Source organism: Dermacentor albipictus, unplaced genomic scaffold, assembly GCF_038994185.2.
Source record: "Dermacentor albipictus isolate Rhodes 1998 colony unplaced genomic scaffold, USDA_Dalb.pri_finalv2 scaffold_46, whole genome shotgun sequence".
NCBI lineage: Eukaryota > Metazoa > Arthropoda > Arachnida > Ixodida > Ixodidae > Dermacentor > Dermacentor albipictus.
The window spans coordinates 339982-360588 of NW_027225600.1; the positions used below are offsets into that span (position 1 = coordinate 339982).

Consider the following 20607-nt stretch of genomic DNA (forward strand, 5'->3'; position numbering starts at 1 on the left):
TGGTTTAGCCTAATTATGTGCTACCTACTTAACTTACTGACGCAGCACACGTATCACTGCGAAATTCATATTTTTTTTTTTGCTTTTAGAGAAAGCATTGAGCTATTGAATATTGCGAACAGAAAAAAAATGCACCTTCCAATATAGCGCGTTTCCTAGGCTATGAAATAGCTACAATGTTCAAAGAACGTACTGTTTCCATGAGTGGTTTACTCATGCAGTAAGATGTACTGCTCCTACACCTTGTAATAAAAAGCATATGCATCGACACATAGCAGCTGATATTCTTGCTTATTTTCTCATCACAGAGGTAGATGGGGCACATGAACCTATATGCTCACACAAGTCAATGTGACCAACTACTGCGGAGACATGGCAACGAATTCTTTGTTTACCTTGTACACCACAAGTGCGAGGTTTGCGCATTAATTTGACTTCATATGAAACCCTATCTATACTACAGGCTTTACGGCAATGCTTGCATGCAGTGCGGTGAAGCGCTCGACAAAACTGCACATATTATATGGTTTGTTTGATATTAACTCGAGATGCAAACGTTTGTGCAGGCAGGCAAGCAATGTTTCCATTCACGCAGCGCACCAAAAGAGCGTGGTATATGCATTGATCTGGTTTCATGACATCGTACTTTTGCCACTATAGCTTTACGGCAGTGCTTGTGTATAGTGCTGCGAAACACGACGGAACTGCACATTATTATACGGTGTGCTTGAAATCCACTCGAGATGCAAACGTTTGTGCAGGCAGGAAACGAATGATCTAATTCACGTAGCACAACACGAGAGCGCGCTCTATGCAGTCCTTTGATTTAATAAAACTCTATTTCTGCCACAGGCTTCACAGCAATGCTTGTGTAGAGGGCTGTGAAGCTCGACGCAGCTGTAACAACATCCCACAGTACACCCGATTTTTACCGAGTTTGTTTTAAAGAGCCCCTCACAGGCTATATAACAAATTTTGGTTGTACGCTGAAAGTTGTTACGTGCCCTCTAAGAAGTGTTCTACCGCAAGCATTTTTCAAATTGGTTCATTAACAGCAGATAGAGAATGATTGAAGTGCCGCGAACACATGATTTCAGGAGGCGAGCGTCGCCGCCTATATAAACACTCTCTCGACTTTCCCCGTTTCGCCTGTGTAAGCAAATTTCCTTCACTGCGTTCTCCCATACCGGAGCCGAGAAGTCGCGCGGCGGGTATACCCTGCCGTCGTCTTCTTTTTTTCACCGTCACCGGCACACTTCCGGTGACGGTGTCGCGCGAGATGTTGCGCTTGTCTCGTTTCCTGTAGCGGACGATAAGGGGCGCTCTACACGAGAACACGTGATTAGCGGTATAAGTCAGTGCCCCAGCACTGAGGCAAACGCGAGAGGATGATCGCAATGTGGGAACACAGTAGACAATGACGTATAGTTTCGTTCTCTGCGTGCGTGCAAACATCGGAAAAAAGGAGACGAAACGGAAATTCATCTCTCTTGCTACAGTGCGAAGTAAAACAAAAGCACCCAGACATTCGGGTTGTATTTTTCATTATTTCTCTAAACTTTAATTAGTCCACTGAAGCAACAGATTCAACAAATAACTGATGCTGCCTTAAATCTAAGTCACGTGTCACTCTGAATGACATCACAGCACAGCCTGTGCTCCTCCTATGCAGCAGCAAAGTTAGGGGCATTCATCTGCTTGCTGCTGCGATAACATTATGACACTTGAACTCAGAGGTACGATTTTTGTTGTGTGAGGTTATAGATAGCCAGTAGACAATTGTTTGATGTTAAATGCTATGACCCACTGGCAATCCATGATGCACTCAATGAAAACGTTTTTATGCTGTGTGCGGCGTGACTCACCAGTGACCCACACGCAAGAATTCTCGCTTTTGTGTTGCCATCCGAGGTTTGAAATTGCAACTAACATATCTTTTTATTGCATTGGACATGGGGTGGCATGTTTGTTTCGGAGAGTGCAGTGGCGGCGCATTTCTCAGTTGGGTTTCTTGCAAACTTTTCGCCGCAGTTTTTGAAATACGTGCCGTTGTAATAAGTAACTGCATTTTTCTTGCTACTCCCAAACTTTTCAGCGTGTCTAATAGATAGATCCTCATGCCCCTTATGGATGAAAAAAAAAAAGCACAATGCAGAGGAAACAAATATACTTAGTTTTGGGCCAGAAGAATGCACCAGCAACTTCGCGATCACCAGCGGATGAGTCAAGTGCTTCAGTGTCAGATGTTCAGCAGTGGAGAGACAGTGAAAACAGTGACAAAGATCGTGTTTACGAACCGTCACAGACCTCAGCCAGCATGTCGAATGGAGAGTCAGACCTGACTGATGATTCTGAGGTGAATGATTCAGGATACGATGCTCTCATTTCTCTCAGCCCCTCTCTAGAGAAATGGACATCGGCAACAACCACTTCGCCTAGTGTGACACCACACTCTAGGCCGCCCACTATCATTCAGTTGCCATCTAGCCGTTATGCCCCATCTTTATGTTCACTGTTTATTACGGATGACATTTGGCAAATGATGGTCAATGAAACAAACAGGTTCACACAACAAGTGTTGAAGTCAACTACTCCTAAATCTAAATCACGCTTGAAAAATTGGACGGAAACCAATGCCAAAGAAATTAAAGCATTTATTCGAATACTGATTTGTATTGGTCTCCTCTGTCTTCCTACTCCCAAATCTAAATCAAAGTTGAAAAATTGGATGGAAACCAATCACAAACACTGCCAAATGAACAAACGAAAGCATTTGTTGGAATACCAATTTGTATTAATCTCGTCCATCTTCCTATCTGAGTCACTACTGGGCAAAAAGTAACCTGTATGGTGTTGAACTCATTTGTCAAAATATGAGCCGTGACCGCCGTTTCCCTACTTTTGAGGTTCCGGCATTTTGCGGACAATTAACTGGTTGCAGAGTTGCAGGATCATGTCTTTAAGATCCACCCTCTGGTAGAGAAATTGAACCAAAATTTTTGCCACTGTGCTTGAGCCGGGAAAGGAGGTTGTGATAGATGAAACAATAGTGCCATGGCGTGGCAGACTTTCATTCTTACAGAGTCAGGCTGTTCAAGGCATGTACCAAAGATGGTTACAGACTAAACGTTGATGTATATGCCGGGAAGTGTGACTGAACAGTTGGCATCGGACATGCCGAAGATGTATGCTTGAAACTCCTGCAAAATTACAAGGAAGTCGTGTGCCCACTGTACGTAGACAACTTCTACATAAGCTTGCCACTCACTCTTCGCCTTCTAAAGGAAGACACTTTCATTCGTGGCACAGTTCGCTCAGTGAGGAAAGGGCTGCGAAAAGATCTCACTGAAGTAAAGGTTGCAAATGGCAGTGTTACCGGACTTCAGTCCAAAAATGGGGTGAAGGCACTGAAGTGGATGGACAAGAGGCCTGTTCTGATACTCACATCTGTCGCCAAATATGAAGCAACTTTGGTGGACAGTGGGAAGAAAACAAGGGACGGCGCACCAATCATGAAACATCAGGCCGGTCTCAATTACAATGCAGCAAAAAAAGGGCGTCGACTATAGTGACCAAATGACGTTATACCATAACTGCCTTAGAAAAGGACTCAAGTGGTACAGAAAGGTAGCTGTTGAGTTGCTTGTTGGATGTGCCATCATAAATGCGTGGAACATTCGTGCCATGCTTGAAGGAAACTCTACGCCAATTATACAATTTCAAGATGAACTGGCTCATTCACTGTTCGGCCCTCGTCAAGACAACATCGAAGAAACTCGTGGGAGAAGTGTCCACATGCTAAGAAAAACTGGCACATCGGCACACGACACTCAGTGGCACTGCACTGGCTGCTATGCGGCCAACAGTACCAGCAGTAGCCCAGACACTACGGTGAGAGTGAGAAAAGTGACCACTTTCTGTGAAACACGCCCCGGCACCCATTCATCTGTTTGTTGTGCTTCAATACTAAGCACAAGTAACCTGAGAAGCAAGCTAGCTTCAACTGTAAAATGAGTAGGATGAAAACTTCAAGACATGACTAATGTTCATACTAAATTTTAGCCTTTCTCTAACTAATAAATATTTCTAACACAGGAACTGACTTCTTGTCTTTTTTAATGGCAAGCACTTTGTTGTTCAACATAGGTTTCTAGCATCTTGAATACATTGAGGGGCTACAGAATGTATCAAAGAAAGCTAAAAATGCATAATGTTGTGCTAAATGTGATCAAGACACATGTACAAGAAACTATAGTTATTAGTTCGATGAGGACAGTAATGTGCTTTAGCAAGTTAGAACTTTGTTACCAACTTGCCCACATTCACATCTTAACAGATTTAGCAATGTTTCCACTACGTGGAGAACCTTGATCTACAGTGCTTTTATCATCCTGAAGAACGTTGGTGTTCCTATTATAACACGTGTACTTAAGAAGCTCAATCTCTCAGGATTTCATGTTGTTTTACTTGACATAAGCTTACGAGGCTTACAGATTACGTGCTCGTATCTCAACGTAAACACTTACTTCCTTTTCAATGATTTTAATTTCTGTAAAAGCACAGTAAATTTCGTCAGACGAGAAGTGCAAATGCGTTTTTTATTCTTTCATACTTGGTGCTTGCTATTATACAACTTACTTATATTAAAACTTGCTTGTTTAGAAAACTCATAAAAACACTCCCCCCACTTTTTTTTTCTTCTTTTACTTTCCATTGACTCTGACTTTCATAATGCTAATAAACTTCAGAAGAGCTTGCTCTCAGGCTAGTTTGTACACGCTGCTAAGAATGAAAAAATGGAGAGAAAACGGGACAAGAAAGAAAGGCCTACAGAATGCTGATTTGCGCGCGGCAATTTATATCAACGACGGGTTGCTGGACCAGGGAAGCTAAAAAGCCACCACAACAAACTAGGGGAGCTAGGTGAATGGCTTCGATGTCCACACAGAAGCATAAATATAGGAATGTTAGAGAATGCTGTGTCATTCAACAACCCCGTGAATGTTGAAAAGTGGGACAGTGATTAGCTGAAAACAGTTTCAGAGAGCTCCAGGGAGTGGGGAGATGGATACGGTAGGGTGGTGATGCGCATTAAGGGCATCAAGAATAAAGTGAAAAATTATGGAACATAGGGGGATTGTCTCATCACTGCTCGATCGCTCAACACCAGATAGCTGTGGCCAGTTGCCTTAGCCGAGATTCACCTACCCTGTCATAGTATGTGCTGTGCTTGCTGCTCTGCAGTCTTTAGAATAGGCAGGTGTCAGGGAAGCATGCCCATAATGCCTGCAATTAAGTAATAGGCGACTTGCAAAATAGTGCCCGCTCTCTTCCATACACAGCCATGGCTGAACCACTCACTAGCAAATCTGGTAAGAAAATAACGCTGACCTCCACTGTTACTTGGGCTGCAACAAGCCTGGGCTGCAAACAAGAAGACACAAGACAGAGCGCTGTCATGTTTTTAGCACTGTTCGCTTTCCTAAGTATTGTACCAACAAGGTCATAATATACATTATATAAATACATCAATTTGTAAACAAAATGTTATTTTTAATATAGTCATTTTTAAAAACAGCACAAGGATGATAGCATAATTTTAGGCGTAGTCTTAGCAATGAGAAACTTTTGTCAGAAGTTAAGCAAAGTTTTGGCAACATAAAAATGTGCATCCTCATTGCTAAAGCATTCCTGTCCGGGGAGTGCTAGGAGTTTGTCTTGGTGTGATGTAAAACCCTCCACACATTTATATAGTGCGAGAGAGAGAGGTGATGGGGGAGTGGTAGTGGCCAGTGGAGAATCCTTCCGTGAAATAAATTTCAGGCTATGTCACTGAATGTCTGTAATGCCTTGTAATAGCAATAGGTCTTGGATGGAAACACTATAGATGATACCAGTGAACCTATTCAGCCTATTCCTGTTTAGTGAGGTGATGGATGTTTTCCCAAAGAATTATAGAAACTGTACAATGGAATGTTTTGTACCACCTGTAATAGCCATGCTGTAAGAAAACAGAAAGGCTGAGCGTAAATGTTGTAGGAAATCTCTTAAGAGGCTCGAGGATAGGTAAAGATGACTAACTCCCGTATTCTCCACTCAACACTCCACCTGGATTCAAATGCACAGCAGCCCCACTCCTAGACAGAGGCGGTTGCTTAGCTTTAATTAAACTTCATGTCAATTACTGTGAAACACAGCGTCGTCTTCAGTCCAGGGGTGGCACTGCGCTCAGCTCAGTGGAATGAAGCTTCCAGTCATAGATGGTTTCAGAATACAGGGTAAGTGACCTCACATTTTACTCTCTTCGTCATGAAATCTAGACACCAAAGCCTCGGTTTGAACAAGTAATGCTTCAAGCGCTCTCTCATGCATATGTTTGCTTTAAGGCAGAGTCAGCTTACTATTTCCTGCTTCTGCCACATGCAAATGACACAAAAATATCTCAATAAAATGATTGTGATTTAAGTGGTACACACTCTCTGCAATGTGATTAAATGTTTGTAATAAAAGAAGCACTACTCATGTGCTGGTCAGCATCTGCAGCAATATGTTCACCAGGATATTTTTTTTGTCTCAATATATTCGATATTGTTGCAAATTTAAGAGGTTTTGCAGCTAACATGTAGCTGTTTACTTGTGTCTCGAGAACATACAGTTTTAGGTGAGAGGAGCGCTATATTGCATGATACAAAGGAACGTTTTTTGACTGCTTGTTTTATTTTTGTGCGAAAAACAATTGTGAAGGTTTTAATTGCAAAGTAATACAGTAGGTGTTGGCAACGCGAACAAGCCATGCAAAGTGTATGCATTAGAAATGAACTATCCAGATGAGGACCCCCCACCCCACTGATATATGTCAATGCTATAATATCAAATGCTGTGACATTTAACACATATGGTGACTACAAAAGAAGGATAACTAAAGCAAGAGCAGCATTAATAAAACAGCAATATCAACTGCAAAATTTATATAATTTTTCTCAAAACTTTTATCTTCGCATAAACTGTGGCCTCACACACTGTGGGCACCTTTGCTAACAACCTTCACATTTCACTAGTGCTAATTCTAGCTTCCCTCTAGCTTCCAGCTCAACTGCAATGTTTTGAACGTCAGGGCATGTACAAGTGAAAATTAGTTTGTGATGGCCATGTGGATCTGTTTCTCTGCCTGAATAATAGGGAGAGGAGGGCAATATCATTGCCTTGAGAACTATTAAGCAGGAGCAGCATGGTGGATGAGGAGCAGTGGCCGGGATAAAACATTTCAGGAGTTCAATGTAGTACGTAAGGATACAGGAGTAATATGATTAACTTTGCAAGAATATGAGGCCATTATAACACTAAGGTAAACAGACTGGCCCATCACAATGAATTTTCAAATATTGTAACTGATCTAGAAAACCTTGCACGGCTGCTGTAATTAGGGAAAAGAAAATGTAGCATTGTCTTTAAAAGACAGCTTTAAAAAGACAGCTATGCCACTGTACACATTATTACGATTACTTTTTTTTCTTTTGGAACAGAAAGTCCCCATATGCCTGGAGGTTTTAGATCACCTTCTTGGTGTGCTCCCGATATATGAACAGTTCGAAAACATTAACATTGTTGCTTGGTTTATTACCCAAGTAGACCAGCACGTAACGACTGACTAAGGAAGCAGGCATGTGAATATGCACACCCTGTATCCAATCAACCCCTATATCAATCAATTTTGTGCAATTAGACCTCCATATAAAGAACTTTTTAATGTAACAAACCGTTTTACTTTGCAGAACTTATTTGGTGTGCATATAGAAATCTTCAATTTATTGAATTCTGTTTATCTGCAATTTCAATTTACTGAAATGATAAATTCTTCTAAAATTTAAATGAGGATATGTGTTGCTTTGAACTGTAAATTCTATGGACGTACAAGCGCTTTTCGGGAGTAATGCTTCACGATTTCCTTCCCAAGTTTATTCGACTTAAGGACAAAATTCTGTAGCAAAGTTATAAAACGACCACAGGTGACAAGCAGCTGAATGCGAGGTATCTGGTACAGACCGACGGGGGAAAACTGACAATTCACAATAGCACCCATTCAGGCGAGTATGTAAACAGGCGAACTAAGCAGGGAACAAAAACACAGCACTGGTTTCATAGGTCCCGAATGATCAGAGTTTCGTCAGAGTTGGTGCAAGCACGCATCCGCAGATAAAACGGGCTCCCACAGTGCATTGACCAATACTTCGAGAGCTGACGCCTACACAATAACCGGGGTAGGTTACAGCACTTGTTTCTGCTCTGATTGTATAGTGTTCGAATGATGTCGCGACCACAACTCCAGAACATCGCAAAAGACCGTTTGCACATGTACTAACCAGCCAAACAAACTAACCACGGCAGCGAAGACTACTTAAATCGAAAATACAACGCAGAAACACATCGAAAAGGTTTCACCATAAAGAAAGGTTACACCCTGTTTCACAGACGCTCACAAGAAATTCAAGAAATGTCCAAAACGCACTACCGTCACCTTTTAAAAATCCAACGGGAGCCAAGCCAAATCAGTAACAAGTTGGCTATTTGGGTGAACGCAACGTACCCGTTAGAACCACCGGGTACGCGCAACGCCGGCCAGCCACGCTGCAATAGCGAAGGCAAGCCGTAGCCAGGCAGCAATAACAAAGCCAAGTCGTAGCCATGCAGATATTACGAAGCCAAGCCGTAGCCACAGAGCAATAACGAAACCAAAACTTCGAGCCGAACTTTGAAATTTTTGTCCGGATCCGCATATAGTACGAGGCGGAAATTTGGGACGCTAATAACAGGAAAAAAACCTCGTACTATACGCGGGTTTTTACGGTATGCTGGCGCGGTGTCCCGCGACTCTTCCCAACCTCGTTGAAGAATGGACACAGTGGGAGAAAAGGATTCAAAGCCCATTGTTTCAGGACCAACTAAGGGCCGTCCAGAGGGCCCATGATGTCGCTGAAAGGCTTGGCCTGACAGTGCCAACGTGGGAGCCTTGGCTTAAGAAGTCGAGCCTCCGGATCTCATTACAATAAATGTTTTCACACACACACACACCAGGTGTTCTATTTACTGCGAGACATTGCAGTGAGCCAACCAACCATCAAGATGGTGTCCTGTTTAAGCGGCAGTTTCGCTTAAGTGATTTTCGTGTATCGGGATTCCACTGTAGTCCATAATAGTGGATGAGTTGTGTTCTGCATGGACACTTTAGCATGGCTACCATGTTTAGTTGAATATCGTGCAAGCAGCAACATTTCACTGTACCAGCAATGTAACATGTTGAAAATGCAGCCACGAACAAGTCCCTCCCCTGATCATATCCAATAGCAGCATCTTTAGATGAAATTAGTTATGGTTTCTCACGTTTAAGTGCCTTGTTTTCAGAAATCAAATCCTCCTTATCACATTGGCCTCCAATCGTGTCATCCCCCGAGCTGAGGTAATCTGAGATTGCATTTAATTGCACTTCAAATAGCATATTGGTCTTACTTAAAAAGCACATGGCATCACAGTCACCACCTAGATATAAAATTCGAGCTGCAACGCAGTAGCAGACATTCTGAGGTAGAAGCCTAACTATTCGTTTGAATTGGGATGCATACTCAAAACACTGCTATGCAATGGCAGACAGGGCTGATAGTGTAGCAACCAGGTCAGAATTAATGGACATAAAGGAGCAGAATTGTGTGAGCTTCGAATAATTATTCTCTCTGAGGAACCATGCTGTCCAGTTATAAAATGGGGATCAAAATAAAGTAATTGGATAGCAAAGCTGCATTTCATTCAAGAAAATAAAGTACTATTCATGCTACCTTCCAGGGTGCACACTACATTCCCTTTCTTTGAATGTGAATTTGTTACCTTGCCATGGGTTGCCAAATGCATTGGTGTCTTGTTGGTCGAGGGTGGTGGAACGGATATAGGTCTCAGGCTAGAGCAAATATTTTTAAAAAAAATTAAATTATGGGGTTTTACGTGCCAAAACCACTTTCTGATTATGAGGCACGCCGTAGTGGAGGACTCCAGAAATTTCGACTACCTGGGGTCTAAACGTGCACCTAAATCTAAGTACACGGGTGTTTTCGCATTTCGCTCCCATCGAAATGCGGCCGCCGTGGCCGGGATTCGATCCCGCGACCTCGTGCTCAGCAGCCCAACACCATAGCCACTGAGCAACCACCGCGGGCAGGAAATATTTCGACAAGGAGACTTGCCAGGTTGAACGAATGTCTCAGGCTGGAGCCATTTGGTTCCCTTGCAAAGATGTTGGCTCCAGCTTGAGACTCTTTGTTGGACAACTGTTGATGACTAATGTCCCCATTTTTGCGTTTACCTTCGTCTTATTCAACCTATTGCTCCCAACAGGAGCTGCACTTTAAAAAAAAAATAAAGATATTAATGAGCTCAAAGGCTTTGTGCATGGCTGCGTCCCCAACTGCAAAACTTTGTTTTCAATGAATGACAGAGTTGGTACCTTTTTTGAGAATTCAATAGGAAGAACCAAAAATTAAGCTAGCAGACTGGCTGTGATGACAAGTAAACATGAACTGATGTGGAGTGCCATTTCTTCATTTCACACCAGGCTTGGGGCCAGCCGGACTTCTTCCTAAAATTGAGAAAATTTTTCTAATGAAATACATATTAAGAGTATTCTCTTCATAACCTGAAAACTAGAAAATGGTTATTTGGTTATTCATATTTAGTTGGGAACAGCGTGAAGGACACGGACGAAGTAAGGGCGTATACAGTAATGACACATAGTGCTGGCTGACAACAGACTTAATTTTAGAACAGACAAGCAGTTAAGTACATTGGAATGCTTCCTAAAAGCCATAAAAGACCAAAGCAGGAAGCAGTTGTACAAAATAATGTATGTGCATGAAAAATGCACCTGATCATCGGTTTGCAGACATGTATGCCATTTACTTGTCAGTTAACAAAACATGTGTTACACTGAAACATAATTTCTCCTACAATTTGGCAATTCTGTGGGCTTTGATTATTGCTTGGGTCAGTTGGTTGCTGTTGTTACTGCTATTAGTGTATGGTGAAGTGTAATGTAGATGGGCAAGTGCTACTGACAACTATGAACATTGGCAAATTTTGCTGCACCAGGATAATGCCCGCATTGTCCTGCTGCAGCAAAACTTTCCAGTAAACATTCACAGTTGTCTGTAGCACTTTCCCATCTGTCTCGCCTCACACTGTTCCAGCTATAGCGCTTCACCATACTGTAATATGCACCACCAACTGACACAAAATTCTACCCTTCTGGAGTTCTTACTGCTACTTCGCACTCGTCACATTCAGGCCGCCAGCCGTACTGAGCCCAATGTAGTATAGCTGCATGAACTGGCAGCTCCTGTCATGGATTTGTTCTGGTGTAATGGCACCACAGAAGCAAACGAAGACAAAGACACGCAAGACACAAGTGCCTAACCTCAACTCTGGGTTTAATAAAAAACAGACATATACAACCCGTAGTGACATGAAGTGACGTTATTAATTCAAAAACAAATTCTTTGTGCAATTTAATTGAGAATGACTGATGCATTTGTCCTTTTCATGCTAATCTGCCAAAGCTTAATTATCTTATGTACATTTGCTCATAATTTCTGGCAACGAGTTTCGAAGAACACTGGAACGAACCACTCTATTTTGCAGTGCATCACAATGTGCGGATGAGAGTTGTTGCACACAAACTTCATTAGCCTCAATCTCAAATTATTACAATGCGTGTCTATGCAATGCAAGCATGACTGGATAGGAATGGCAGACTGTACATAACCTCCGTTGCACAGAGCAACGCCTCCAAATTGTGCTGCACGCAACAAGCAAATTAGTTTGTTTTCCTGGCTTCAGTCTTTTTTCTCATCAGAGCAAATCTCTGTTCACATGTTTCATACAAAAGAAAAAATGTTTGCCCGTAGGGACCAGCTACACAATTACTCACGAAAATCCCAAATGCATATGAAACAACTGCAACCACTTCTTTACTTCATCATCTCATTCATTATATTCCCTAGTCATGCCTGATTTAGTTGTGCAAATCCTTTTTCTCAGGCCCTTGTTAGGAGAGTTTTGTGCTGCAACAAAAGGCAGAAGCCAAAAAAAGAAAGAGGTTGGTTGTGGCTTGAAGCACAATATGCATCTGGTGAGCTAGGCCGCAAGCGTTGCGTAGTCTGCTGCCATCACAAGGCCGTGCCTACATCGGACAGATGGGATGCTCTATTAATGCGAAATCGGGGAGATTGAGGCAGTATGAGTCTTCTGTGTGAAACAACCCTCCCTCACACAATGGGAAATGCTGCAAAGAATGTGACCACGGTCCTGTGTTCCACAAAACTTGCGTTGTAGCGAGGTATTATGACCTGACAACAAGCAAGGTAATTGTGGTTTGCAACATTTAAAAAGAATGATCAATGTATCAGTGATCCATTAGTTGCACTGCATAAAGAATTTCTTTTAACAGATATCATCACATAATGTTTCCACCTGTTATTAAATATTGCGTTTCCTTATTTTAAAGCTTGAAGTGAGATCCGGTGCTTGTGTCATGCGTACATATCTTTCTGCCTTTACTTTTTGTGGTGCGAATACACCAGAATTTGTATAACCAAATGGCCACACTGCTTTTGTCACGTTATAGTGGTGCTTGAAAAGCCTCGCAAACAGCAGCCTATTTGGTCAAAGCGTGCTTTTGTACATATGCTTTTCCAAAAAGAAAAGCTGTGAAAAGGTAACAGAATCAACAGCAGTAGGTTAAATCCACTGCAATGCTTTACTTTTCTGCCTTTATTATTCGTTACACCTAAGTGGATAAGCCAGAGTGTGAATGTTACAGAAATGCACCAAATAAGTTGTTGAAATTATGCAAAAATGTTAATGCAACAATTAAGCATAGATTTATGTGCAATGATAGACACCACTCAGTTTCTTTCCTTCTGACACAAACGTAGTATATCTTATTTTTTGGCATGAAGAAAAGCATATGTAGACCAGGCAATATTTGAATGAGAGCCTTCACGATTAAGCACCACTATGTGACCATTAGGGTACATACACTGTAAATAGTACAGATGATGTCCCGAATATCACAAGTGCAACATGTTAGCGAAAGCAGCAACCATTAACCCCGAAACTAATCAAATCCCACAAAAAAATGGCTGTGGCTTAAATAAGCTTAAGCCCAGGATGCGAAGCATACTAGCCTTTATTTTAGTTGTTGAACCACTGTTTAGCCTGGTGAACTGCTGTTGCTTGGCTATATTTGGTTCGGCTAGACGAAGAAACAACTCATGCAGGCGAGCGCACGAGCTGAGACCCGGCTATGTAGCTACGCGGCTGCAAGCGAGCGCACGAGTTGAGCCTCCGCTTTTGCAGCTGTTATGACGTCATATGGTAGCTACGCGGCCGCGCGCGGCGCAGCAAGGAAGAGTGTGGTTGTGCGGCTAGTATGCTTCGCATAATAACAAAAAAGAGATGTGTGTCAGTGCAGCACCTGTATTCTGAAGTTACAGGAAAGTGGCATGCTTGTTAACAAACCTACAACCAAGGCACATTTGTATGTGGCCAACCCCTGCCTCTTTATGTGCTTTCGTGCCTTTGACAAGGTGTTACTAGATATTTATTTGCTTGTCTGTTGCAAAAACACATCAATTATCAGGTTCGTGCACAGTGCACCATGCCATTTATATATGTGGACTCACTTTGTGTCCTTAGCACTGCTCTCACCTGTTCAGAACTAACAATCGCAAAAAGACTTGTTCTACTTAAATCTACATGCCTGAACATGTGGGTTCTGCAGTTGAAATAAGGTAATTATAAGTAAAACAAATGACATGTTCTGATGAACTTTGTTTTCATAATCTAATTGTTTATTTGGACACAACCAGTCAGATCATTTGCACTAACACAAGAAAACAAATTCAACACACTGGTTTATACTGGTTGGTGCTCTTTTGACTTTAGTACACACTGAACAAACGACAGGCAGTGAGAAATACCAACAACCACTAACTTCCAGACGGCATTATTGGTCACATGTGCACATGATATAGCTACAAAAATCCAAACGAAAGTAAACAAAGAAAAACTACATTTTAGCAGAAAAAGAACAAGACACAACAAATTTCTTCTGGCAGCTAAGTCACAATCAAGGTGCAAATGCCAGCTATAGTTGCCAGTGCATGTGCCAGCTATAGGCTTTTATTGTAGCAACTTCATGCTTTTATATTAGTTATTCAGTTGGCATGATCTTTCACAAAAGAGCTATAGGCAATTTTGCTGCAATAACCCTACTGTTTTTATAGCATTTGTCGTGGGGAGTGCGGCTTGCCCCTTTTGTCAGAGTTCTTGCTGAACGACGATTTACTGTCAGTCTGTTATATGAGGAACTTGAACAGCTTATATTTTTCTCCTCAATCCACACATCTGCTGCACTTCTGCCAGCTTCTCTACGCAGGGTTTCTTAGGTATACTTTGTGGCGCAAAATACATTTCTTGAAAAGGGACAGAAAAAAGGAAGACAGTGAAGTGCCAAACTACCAACTGTTTAATGACAGCCTGAACAAACGTATAGAAGAAAATACAACTTCCACTCATGCGCAGGGAGCCAAGGTGTGACTGAACAACATGGTCATGATAACATACTTTGGATGAAGCACATTTCTGCGGAATATAGTACGATAGATGTATCGCTGACACAATCAGACCCTTTCTTTTCAATATAAAATGCTTCCAACAACTCCCTTGCAGTTCCACAGAAATGTGCAGAAATTTGCTTTTTTTTCCACAGAAATGTGCTTCATCCAAAGTATGTTATCGCGACCATGCTGCTCTGTCGCACCTAGGCTCCCTGCGCTTGAGCGGAAGCTGTATTTTCTTCTATACGTTTGTTCAGGCTGTCATTAAACAGTTGGTAGTTCGGCACTTCACTGTCTTCCTTTCTTCTGTCCCTTTCAAGAAATGTATTTTGCGCCACAAAGTATACCTAGGAAATCTAAGCACCAACTTGCCCAAGAAGAAGTCCTTTTGGAACATCTACACAGGGTGTTTTGACTAATGTCATACCAAGTGAGCACACTACAAACCTTGCGTGCATCGTTTTCATGACTCTTTCGATGACCATATTTCGTTTTCAGTGACTTTATCAACGAAGTAACTAGCGGCAGCTTGAACATAGGCACTCATGAGAACTCGCACCAGGCTTGGTCGAATACGTCCAGCACTGCATCACTGAGTAGTGAACCATGCTGTAAGAGTTGGCAACTAAATTGCCACCTTGAGATTGAAACTTTTCAACCTTACAATCAAGGCTTCAATTGCCCAGCCAGCGAGCTGCAGCAAAGGTGTGAACTATAGTCATCTAATGTCACATTCTATGTAATAGCGATAGCAGCTGATCTCTCTAGTGGTGGCCCTCAAGGCCAACAGGCGTCCCTTTCTGCGCACGTGCTTGTGTAGGACTAGGCAGATGGTGCCAGTTCTTCAGCATTAACACTATGTTCACGCTGTATCAGGAACACATTTTCTTACTCAGTGCAATAGCCCTTGAACCTACATCATTGCCACCAGGAGTCCTTTGTCCACCAACCTTTCCTTTGCCATGTCATTCGCTTCTGCCTTGATGTCATGGAGCAACTTCAGCTAGCTGAAGCATTGATGTTGTTTGAGTACCCACACAGCCTTGCAGTTTTCCAACCTGAACGTTGCTTCATTAAAAGCTGACATGATTTGGTCTCAGCAGACAGATCAGAGTTAAAAAAAAACACTCATAAACTTCTTTCAAAGTCATTCTAACCTCGTCAATAATCCCGGGCCTTTTAATGTGTTATTCAGCATTGTCCAAAGCAAGTTGGCTCTTAAAAATCAAAATAACAACTTTGTGAGGGCAGCTACTGGGCTACCTGTCTCTTCAGCGAGCCTGAAATGTCTCCTAGCCATCAAAGCAAGAGCGCAAAAAAACGACAATTAAAAGTGTAGCAGACAAAATGTTCATGTAAATCCATATGTTTATGGACTGTTACACTAACTGAAAAAGATAGTGGCTTCCCAGTACAGTCTTGATGTACGTAGTTGTTTCGGTCACGAACAAACAGCCAGTTGCCCAGTCCTGCACAAGCACAGTGTAAAGATGCTTATGGATTAAAATTTGTTGTGTGTGCATGTGGTGCAGTGTACCACCTTTCATTTTCCTGAGGCTGCAGTACACTGGGAAGACTGGTTGCTACTTCAATAGGAAGCCCTTACAGTATTGCAGCCCTTTGTTCAGATCTTGCTGCAGATTGTATCAAATGCGAATGCAAACTGTTTTGCAAGACACGTCAGTTCAGTTCAAGCAATTAGACCTAGTAACCCAAGAAATACTTCAAGCCTCCAAAACGTTTTAATACAGTCCCTAGTTTAGTACAGGTTTTCACCTGATGTTTTGGCTTCTACGGTATAATGCTGTGTATAAGGCTTGCTAGGTACTAGTGGTTTGATGTGCACACTCTCTTGTGTTGCTATAATTACAACTTGTAACAAAGATTTTCCTTCCTCACAAACGTTTGGACACAGTGCCTGTGAGCTCATCTTTTAACCTGTTTTTCATTCGATCTGTGCATTTACATCGAACGTAAACTACAAAATATCAGTACTGAGAATCACAAAAGAACACACCTGCGTAACGATTCTGCCGAGATCGTTGGAGTGGTCAGTCACAGGATGCAACACGGGTAGAAAGGCACCCTGAGGTAAAGCAAAATAACAATCGTTGTAAGATGCGGATCAAAAATTTTATTCTGTGAGGTTTTTGGCATGTATACAAATTACTACATTTGTATGTAAAATAGTTTTGCATAATAGCTGAGCAAGGTTAACGTCTCGCCCTGTGACTGTCAGCCAGTGCTACTCATGGCAATGGTGACAAATATGGCACATCCATTCAAATGGAACTTTTGGGCATTACATGAATTGAACTTTGGTTCACATAATACATGACACCTGTGGTTAGAAGGATGTGTTGCATGCCGCACCAACGCCACAAGTGGCACTGCCTAACACTTCCAGGGCCAGACTTAGTACACAAACAATACAAATGTGCAACAAAGTGAACAGGTGGACAGCTGCTGCTATAACTCAAAGATTACATGCACCATGCTGATGTGAATGCAGCTCCCATCAGGATAGAGTTGCCCTTTGGTGCACTTCATTTCTCTTCCTCTTTTGTCTTCATTGCATGCTGGTGCCATATGGTAATAATGAACAAAAATTAAGCACCTCAGTTCCCTTCTTGTTTTGCTACATGCTGTAAAGTCATCCAAATGCGCTTAAGACTCTTAAGGATGTACTTTAGCCATTTTGTCTTGACAATATTTTTCGCTTGGCTTCACTACACCTTACTACACTACAATTTTATATTTGAGACTTTTTATCTAATTATAATATCTGAGTTGATTATTTGATTAAGAATAATTAGGTAATTAGGCAAAATGCAGAAAATCTAAGTATTTCCAAGAGACAGGAAACAACATTACCTAGGTTCTGTGCAGCTAGGTGGCACATGCATATTTTTTTAAGTTAGCTAAAGTTACGTGGGATAACCTGCATACGTCCCATGGAACAGGTGTCAGGTGTGGCAGTGATGCCGCTAAACTAGCCATCGCACTTAAAACATATAGGGTAATAAAAGTAAACTCTAGGTAAGAGCATACCAAGACCTCTATTGCTGAAAAGGGAAACTGATGGGAGGCGACTGATCTCCGGTTATGAAGCTGCTTCATCCTCACAGCTGGCAACGAAACGGCCGCAACCACAGTCCTGAAATAAAAGAGAAAAAGTTGACACTACAATGATCACATGGAACACGAAAAAGCTGGTCGCCAGTTTATCTTGGAGAGCATCTGCTGCTACATTAGGTTTTGTATATATGTCAGCTTATTGTTAAACTAAGCTTGCCAAAATTTTATACCTTAATGGCTTTGCTCTTTACAAACTAAAACCTTCGCTTAACTCATACACTTATGCACTACTTAAGCTATGAGATGTTTACTGATCCCTTACAATGAATGGCTTCTAAGACAAATTATTTCACACAAAAGGATGCATAAATTATGAGTGTTACTGACATTGAACACCAAGGTATTACCTTTTTATAATAGACGATGGCAGACTTCAAGCACATTTTTGTCACAGATACAGGTTGATCGGTCTGCCTTTCTTTTTTCACCAGCAGTAGAAATTTTGTTATTAATATTCGTGCAATATAGGATGATGCTAGGATGTGTGATATGATCCTGAGTTTAAAAGCGCCACTTTTTTGTGTGAATTTGGCACCTAGAATTCAAAACTCAATATCTGTACCCAATACGCAACGGCAAAGCAGCAAAGTAATTAAACATTAAACAAGTCCAGGTATCCAGTGCACAGCGCCAGCTGTTGAATAACAACATTGCACAAGCATCGACTGTATAGATGTAGCGTAGTATGTGCACGGCAGGCGTAGTGTCGGCCTCCAGCGAAGAACACAGCCATGGAGCGACGCGCCCGTATGAGCCATCGCCGGCAATTCTATCGCGTAAATTGATATATCCCGTCACGGCACAGGCATCGTTTTCTGGCCGCCGAGGTGCCGGCGCCACTGGTACTCACCTGCTCCGGCCGCCGAGGTTCAAGTGACGGCGTATCCAGTAATCTGAATAAAGGAAGGACACTGTTACCGCCAAGCAGTACGCTAACTATAAACTATAAAGCGTTTCTTATGCTCTGACCGGCAGTTCATGCGGCGTTGACCCGTAGTGCCGTTGGAAGCTCACCACACGCTTTTAATACCACAAACGCGCCGCCGACATTTCACGCCCGTAGATCAAAGTCGACGGGCGCAGGCTCTACATGCTACACGCCGCAGTCGCACACTCCCTGCACAATCAGCGGCGTGGGCGCGAAGAGACACAGACGATAGCACGGAGCGTACTGGCAAATCTGCACAATGCGCGCTTAGGGCCGATTTACGCTCGAGCCGCCCATCGCCGCAAGCCGCACCGCACGCGTGCGGTCGCGCGAAAGATTGCACGTATCAAGAACTTGTGCACAAATTTGGGTTCACAATGTGTAAGGTGTACACTGTGCACACAGTGTAAACGGTAATTTGTGCGCATGTGCTGGATACGTGCAATTTTTCACGCAACCGCACGCGTGCGGTGCGGCTTGCGGCGATGGGCGGCTCGAGCGTAAATCGGCCCTTAGTGAGCGACTTACTGCACACAATCGCACGAGCTAGGGGACTGGCGCCGCGTACGCGCCAGCTAGCAGATACCGCGCACAAAGAAGCGCCGCCTGTTCTCGCTCAAATGATCGCTGTACAAACACTCACACACGCGCACCGCAGTAAACCCTTAACGAGCCGCCACATTTTCAGGCCGCGGTTAGGCGGCGAAGCTTAGCTCACCTCGCACTGCACATAACTATTATGATAGTGGCTTGCGCTTCGGGGAACATGTCGAATGCTCACATCCACCCTATTAAAGACGCGGCACAGTCCCTCATCATGTAAAATTCTAATGTTTAAGTACACTCGCTTGACCCTAAACACTCAAGTCACCTCGATTACGACAAAGCTCGAAGAAACACAGTGATCGCGCAAAATGGTTCTAAACGGCCAACTGTCGCGCCATGTTGTACTGAGACCTTCAATAAGTCATATCAGCGCGTCTCCTCACTTAGAACATATGCACACTCATAGAACGTGTAATAATCGTTCAAAGTCACTTACCGTGGAGTCTTGAGGGTTCAAAGCAGTGTGAAACATCAACCACGGTAGAACAATGTGCAGTCGCTGACAAATGGCTGAGCTTTCAACGCGCGCGCGCGAGCGCTCCGAAGGCTAGTGTTCCTCCGCGCGTAGTTCCGACTTTCGGCGGTCCTCTGCAGCGCCAAGGCGCGGCTACTCCGAACAGAAAAAGAGCGCCGACACACATTGAGCGGGATATTTCGAATCTGACTGCAGAGATAATCCTACTGAAACTGTCGCTGCGGCTGACTGCCTTGTTAGTCACGGCTGAGTTATTCGTTTCTCTATTTGGCTCGTCTCAGATATGGGTGTATTTCAACACTCCTAATTTCCCGTACGCCACCGTTATTCCTTGAAAACCCCCATTTTACAACCGCAATGTCCCATCAAATGGGGTCGGGGGTACAATAATGGGTCTAGCTTATTTTACTTCTTCTCGTGGGAGTACTCATTTTAAGCTAGAGGTGGAAAATGGCATATCAACTGTTAAAACGCCCATATGGGTTCATTTGTGTTTACAGTGCATAATTCATGAACATCTCGGTTATCGGCTTTTGTGTGCGCAATGGATGCCCAAGATTTTGAACCACTGCCAGAAGACTGAGAGGTACGGCGCATCCTTGGCTCATGTGATCCGGTATCACAAAGTGGTTGACAACTTCTTGCTTTGATACTAGCCTGGAACACGAAGGCAAGGCTTTACAGTGGAAACATTCGAATTCACCACCCCCAAAGAAAGCAAAGGCCGTCATTTCCGCGGGAAAGGTGTTGACTGTTTTTGTTTGTTTGTTTTTTTTTTATTGTCAGGGTGCATTACTGAT

At 42.8% G+C, this 20607-nt stretch overlaps 1 long non-coding RNA gene across 3 annotated transcripts in view; it reads right to left on the minus strand.

The window, feature by feature from the left end:
- The window catches only part of LOC135913906 (uncharacterized), a 39421-nt gene extending 19524 nt beyond the window's left edge, over nt 1-19897 (minus strand). Inside the window, exons 1-6 of one of the 3 annotated variants that reach the window (XR_010568159.1) lie at nt 19769-19897; nt 18649-18691; nt 17712-17817; nt 16678-16746; nt 10490-10621; nt 5392-5424 (exon numbers count right to left, since the gene is read on the minus strand). This is a non-coding gene — a long non-coding RNA (uncharacterized lncRNA). Of the gene's footprint in view, nt 1-5391; nt 5425-10489; nt 10622-16677; nt 16747-17711; nt 17818-18648; nt 18692-18767; nt 18968-19768 lie in introns of those variants that run through there. The other 2 variants (XR_010568158.1, XR_011510141.1) reach the window with 2 other exon arrangements.
- Nucleotides 19898-20607: the final 710 nt, after the last annotated feature.